Below are 6,000 nucleotides of genomic sequence, written 5' to 3' on the forward strand. Positions count from 1 at the left end.
TGTAAAACACCTTTAAAAGCTAACTAGTAAAAGGAAATAGGCCATATTTTCTAGACTAAGAGTCATATTCAGTTTTAACTGCAACGAAATTGGGTTTAAACAGTTAATGCAGGTTAGGATTGAGTTAGCAGAGGGAAACCACGGCCTGCAAAAGGCAGAAGTTGCAGGAGTTTGACTGGGACTGCAGTGGGGTCACTGCTCTGCAAACTCTTTGTGTGACACACAATTCCCTGGGATGGATTTTTCCTGGCTAAAAAGGTGCAGATTTCCACACTGTGTGTGCTGGGGTGAACTGCATTTCAGGTTTTCTCACACAGGGCTAAAATCATCCTCAGATGCTGAGGAGCAGGAGAGCCAGGCCAGTTCCACCCATTGCCAAGGCACAGGAATGGCACACAGCAGCGAGCAGTGTCCTGGAGGAGTCTAATATCCAATAAATTATTTTTAATAATGCACAAGGCCTCAACAGGCATGCAAATACATTTTTAAAAATTGATATTAATTAAAATCTATTTACTAACTGGGTAGTTGTGCCAGTTAAAAATAACACAACCAAAAATGTTGCAAAGAGAAGATTTCTGCAAGCTTGGGCTGAAGCTCATCAGCTCCAGCAAGGCTGGATTTTATCTCACACTCAACACAGGGTGCAACTCCCAAAAATGGTGATTTTGAAGCCTATGGAAGCACCTGGTGGAATCACTGAGTCCATGTGGGAAGACACTCCCAGCAAACTGCTCCTGGTCAGCAGAGGAAGGAGAAATATCAAGGAGCGAATTTAAAAATATAGATATAGATATAGATTAGATATAGATATAGAGATGACATAGATATAGATATAGATATAAATATATAGAGATATATAGATTGATATATATAGATTATATAGATATAGATATACAGATATATATATTATAGATATATAGGTAGATATAGATATAGATATAGATTATATAGATATAGATAGATTATACAGATATAGATGATATAGATAGATATAGATAAAGATATAGATATAGATATAGATATAGATATAGATATAGATATAGATATAGATAGAATATATATAGATATAGATATATTAGATTATATATAGATTATATAGACAAAGACATAGCTATAGATAGATATCGATTAGATATAGATATAGATTATATAGAGATAGATAGATAGATAGATAGATAGATAGATAGATAGATAGATAGATGATATAAATATAGATGATATAGATCTATCCCAGGTGTGATATAATTTCCCCCCATCCCGGGAGCCCAGATGTGATCCCTGGAACCACTTTGTTGTGACTTCCAGTCCTGATTAGCCCCAAATTCAGCTCCAGCTTCCCCAAGCACCCCCCGGTCCTGCCCTGCACGGGCTGCAATCGCAGGGAAAGTGCTGGCCAGCAAAATCCTGCTGAGCCACTGATGGAGCTGAATATTTCAGGACTTTGCCACTGGCATAACCCGTGCTGCCACCTGAAACACACTTGACAAAGAGCATTTTTATTTTTTTTTCCTTGCTGCTGATTGTGCTGCTCGCACAGCCCAGGGATGATTCCTGGAGCAGCGGCACTCTGCCTCCCTCTAGAGCGGCTGCGATGGTACTCGCAGGGAAAACTCCTTTTTCTGCTCTGTGCCGTGCAGCCAGGGGGATTTTACTCGCTCTTTAGGGCTGCCTGAAAATCTTTGAGCAGTGCAGGGTGGGTAGTGCAGCAGCTGAGCTCTGCCAGAATGTGTGGGGACATGCAGGGACAAATCTGGTGTCCTCAGAGAAGGCTCAGCACAGCCAAATCCCTGTCCCCAAACAAATAAAAACAATATAAATATTAACATGTATAATATATATATAATAATGAAACATAATATGTTATTATATTGCTTTATATATAGCATATATTAGTAATAATGTGTATTATACATATAAATACAAATATAACTATAACATATAGATATAGATATAGATATAGATATAGATATAGATATAGATGATATAGATACAGATATAGATATAGATATAGATGATATAGAGAGATATAGATATAGATAGATTGATAGATAGATATAATATTATATATAATTATAAATAGTAATTTAACTGTGTATCCCCAGCAGATTTCCTACTTTCTTAAATATTCTGAAATTTATTCTGTACTATGTTCATGGTTTTTATGAGTTTTTGTTATCCACAGTTTTCCACCTGAAATCTGCTCCTCCAGCCCCAGCCACTCATGATATCTTGGATTATCTGTCACTGGGATGAGCAACACCCTGGGATTATATTATTAAGGAATTCCCAAATGTGCAGTGGGTTCAGTAAACCTAGAATGGGCAGTGGGTTCAGCAACCCCAAAGACCCAAAATGTGCAGTGGGTTTAGTAAACATAAAATGTGCAGTGGGTTCAGGAATTCCCAAATGTGCAGTGGGCTCAGCAGACCCCAAATTTACAGTGGGTTCAGCAAACCCCAAACGTTCAGCATCCCCTTTTATTCCAGTGCCCTCACGTGCCCCAGCCACCACCAGACAGCAAAGCACAGAGCCCACAAAAGGAATTTGTCACCAAAAGCGTCACCTTTTATTCCCTCCAGCCCTGATTTCACAAGGTTTTTAAGGACATGTCTAAATTTAATCTTCAGAACTCTGAAATGATCCCAGGAGGTCCATTTACACATTAAAGGTCATGCATGCATCTACATCCTACAAAAACCAAAAAGACATCTTGAGTGCATTTCTCATCAGAGATAATTGTTCAAATAATTAATAAAGAATACCTGGCCTACAGATTTCTTTAAAATTTTTTCTTTGTTTTGCTTTGAATATCTGAATTCTCCTCTCAGATTTTTCCTCTCTTAACGTGTCACTCCCCTTTTGAAGTGTCCAAAACTCAATGCAAGATCTTTATTGGACTAAATTCTGTTCTTTCCCCTTAAGCCTAATGAGTCATTAAAAAAGGCAAGTGGGAAATCGCCTGGCAATTAAAAACAGAATATGGAGGGAAAAATTAAAGTAATGCATCCTTGGACTGTAATTTAGAGAATTTATTAGTCATAAAACCTTGATGAGTTATTCTCATGGCAAAACCTGTAATAAGAAGGAAAAAAAAAAGATAAAAATAATGAACACATTTGTATGACAGAAATTGTGGCAAGTGTGGGGAATGACAGAAGCCTCCTTGGGCAGGGTTAGTTCCATAATTGCAATCATAGGGATATATCTTCATGCCATCATTTCAGTAATATATTGTCAATTTTACCTTGGAAACCTTTTCCACTCCAACTGCTCGATTTTATCTTTCAAAAGTAAGCACAGGTCTTGTCTTGAAGCAAACTGCTGGGAGCTGTGCAAGAAAGAAACGGAGGAAACTGGGGAGTGATGGGATTTGCTGGGAGCTCTGGGGAGACCCCTGCCTTTGGATGGGGCTGGCAGACACCTGCAAACCTGGTTTATAAATCTGGGTGCAAAATCAGGGTGGGGAGGGTCTCAACAAAAGCAGGAATTGGGAGTCACTGGGAAATTCAAGCCCTGGGGTTCAGCCATGAAATGCCACCTGTGCTGTGCTGTCCCAGCCCCCAGGAGCAGCAGGGGCTGCAGGATCAGACCCTGCCCTGCCCAGGCCATGACTGCACATCAGCAAAGCCACAGCCCTGAGGATTAAGCACAAAACACCCTCAATTAAGGGTAATTAAGGGAAGTGTTGAGTTACAGCAGTGAACACTGACTGCAGATCCTAAAGGATCCTAAACTTAGGTCTGGTGCCCACAGAGACACCTCCCACTGAAAACTGGTAAATAAATACAAATTTGGGGCAGTTTCCAGTAGATGAGAGGTGCAAACCCCCAGACTGGGCTCACCAAGCACGGCCTGAGCCTGATTTCCATGTCCTGGTGCCAGGCCCCAGCTGGGCTCAGGTGTTGTCCTGCACAAAGGGACCTGGCTGAGCCTGGGACACCCCTGAGGACAACCTGCCCATGGTTCCCATGGTCCCTTCACTTCAAACACTGCAAGAAGCAGGGAAAGAAAGATTTGGATTAAACCCAAAATCCGAATTTGAATTTTAGAATTAGCAACCAGATCCTCCCAAAATTCCACCTGCAAACCAGCCCTGAGCTGTGGGGTTCAGATTTAATGTGTGGCTTCCCCCCAGATTCCTTCCTCCCCACAACATCTCTTTGTGCATCTCCTCAGGAATCAGGCTCGGAGTCTGAGCTGCTCCAACAGGGGAAAAAAGTCTATGAGCCAACAAAAAATAGCTGGCAATAAAGAGAGGGAGCCAACAAGAGAGGCAGCGTCTGTGTCAAGGCTCATTTCATTCCCCACACAGGCAGTGTCCTGACAGGAGGCTGAGTAACACCTATGAGGTGCTTGATGTATTTAATGGGAGCCTCTGAGCTGTGGGGTCCTCCCCTCAGCATGTGATCTCTTCCAGAAATAACCATCCCTTGGAATTGGAAGGGCTGTGATAGGCACAATCTGTTAGCAGCAAATTGAGCTGTCACCCTTGTATGTCATGTTCATTTGGCTGATTAAGGAGATATTAATCTACTGCCATTGTTACAGTATCTGTCATCTCAGGGAGGGAAAAAAACCCAACAAGGATATGCAGGCAGCTTTTCTGGAGGTATATTTAGACACCCAGGGAGAGAGGAGAAAGCAGAGGTGCGCAGAATACAAATGGAACTCTGATCTGCTACAAATATTGAACCAACTGCGATTGATTACAGATGCACAGGCAGAGCCAGCAGCAGATCCTGCCTCAGGTGATGCTCAGCCTGGCTTTGGGCTGGTCCTGGCTCCCCTGCAGGGCAGTGAGACCAATCCTGAGCACTCAGGCTGTGGCTCCTCAGGACACAAAACTCTTTGTGATGGGTGCAGGGTGTGGTGGTGAGGAGTTTCTGACATCACGTTTCATTGTTTCAGGAGGCAACATCAAATGCATTCATTGCTGGTTTGCAAAGGAGTGGAGATTGTTAATATTGCTGAGTGATTCCAAGGCAGGAAGTTCCTGAAATACTGAATGAGCCTTGGGTGAAGGTCCAAACCTGATGGTTAGACTTGATGATCTTCAAGGTTTTTTCCAATCTTAGTAATTCCATGGGTCTATCACCAAAGCCCTTTTTGCTCCTCAAACATCAGGATCTGTTTCTGGAATCCACAGCACTGAATGCCCATTGAACACCCCCCAGAGTGAATCCACCTGAGATTCAGCCACATTGCAAAACCATTCCCAGATCCTCTGCCAAACAATTCCTCCCTTCCTGGAATCCTTCCTTCTTTCTTGGAATCCTTCCTGGAATCCATCCATCCTTCCTTCCTTTTTTCATGGAATCCTTCTTGGAATCCCGCCTTCCTTCCTGGAATCCTTTTTCCCTCTCTTTGTGCCCCCCTCCCCTGCTTGCATTTCCCCTCCAAGCAGCTCCTTCAGGCTGTTCCCAGCACCATCCCTCTCCCCAAAAGCTCCTTTTTTATTTGGGAAGCCGAGGTGGGTCTGTAGGAGATGTGAAGATGCCACCTCTGCTGTGGAATAACAGATCACTGGGTGTGGTCTGAGGATTAAGCACAAAACGCCCTCAATTAAGGGTAATTAAGGGAAGTGTTGAGTTACAGCAGCACGTAATTGGTAAGTGAACACTGACTGCAGATCCTAAAGGATCCTAAAGAATCCGAAACTCAGGTCTGGTGTTCACAGTGGCACCTCCCACTGCCTCTCACCTGAAAACTCTGGTAAATCAATAAAACTTGGGGCAGTTTCCAGTGGAGATGGCTCCTGGTGCCCCTGTCGGTGCTGGTTACAGAACTCTAACCAGACCAGGCCGCCCCAGCTTTTATTTCAGAGCACAGCTGTCATTAAACCAGGATTTTAATGAATATGCATGTGAGAAATCTTGTCTGTGTTGGGTCTTTCTCATTTTTGTAGTGGGAGCATTAATACAACCTGAAAAGCCCCAGAATCCATCATTAAAAATAAGCTGTTGGCTTCACATTTTCCTGGACGAGGAAATGTATGCC

The 6,000-nt window shown here is 42.7% G+C and overlaps 1 long non-coding RNA gene across 1 annotated transcript; it reads right to left on the reverse strand.

The window, feature by feature from the left end:
- Positions 1-1,580: 1,580 nt before the first annotated feature.
- Positions 1,581-5,562, reverse strand: LOC135285059 (uncharacterized). Its single transcript, XR_010350072.1, has 4 exons — positions 4,714-5,562; positions 3,248-3,331; positions 2,567-2,691; positions 1,581-1,790 (listed from the first exon to the last, which is right to left on the reverse strand). It is a non-coding gene; the product is annotated as an uncharacterized LOC135285059 (long non-coding RNA).
- Positions 5,563-6,000: the final 438 nt, after the last annotated feature.

This window comes from Passer domesticus, chromosome 22 (assembly GCF_036417665.1).
Source record: "Passer domesticus isolate bPasDom1 chromosome 22, bPasDom1.hap1, whole genome shotgun sequence".
NCBI lineage: Eukaryota > Metazoa > Chordata > Aves > Passeriformes > Passeridae > Passer > Passer domesticus.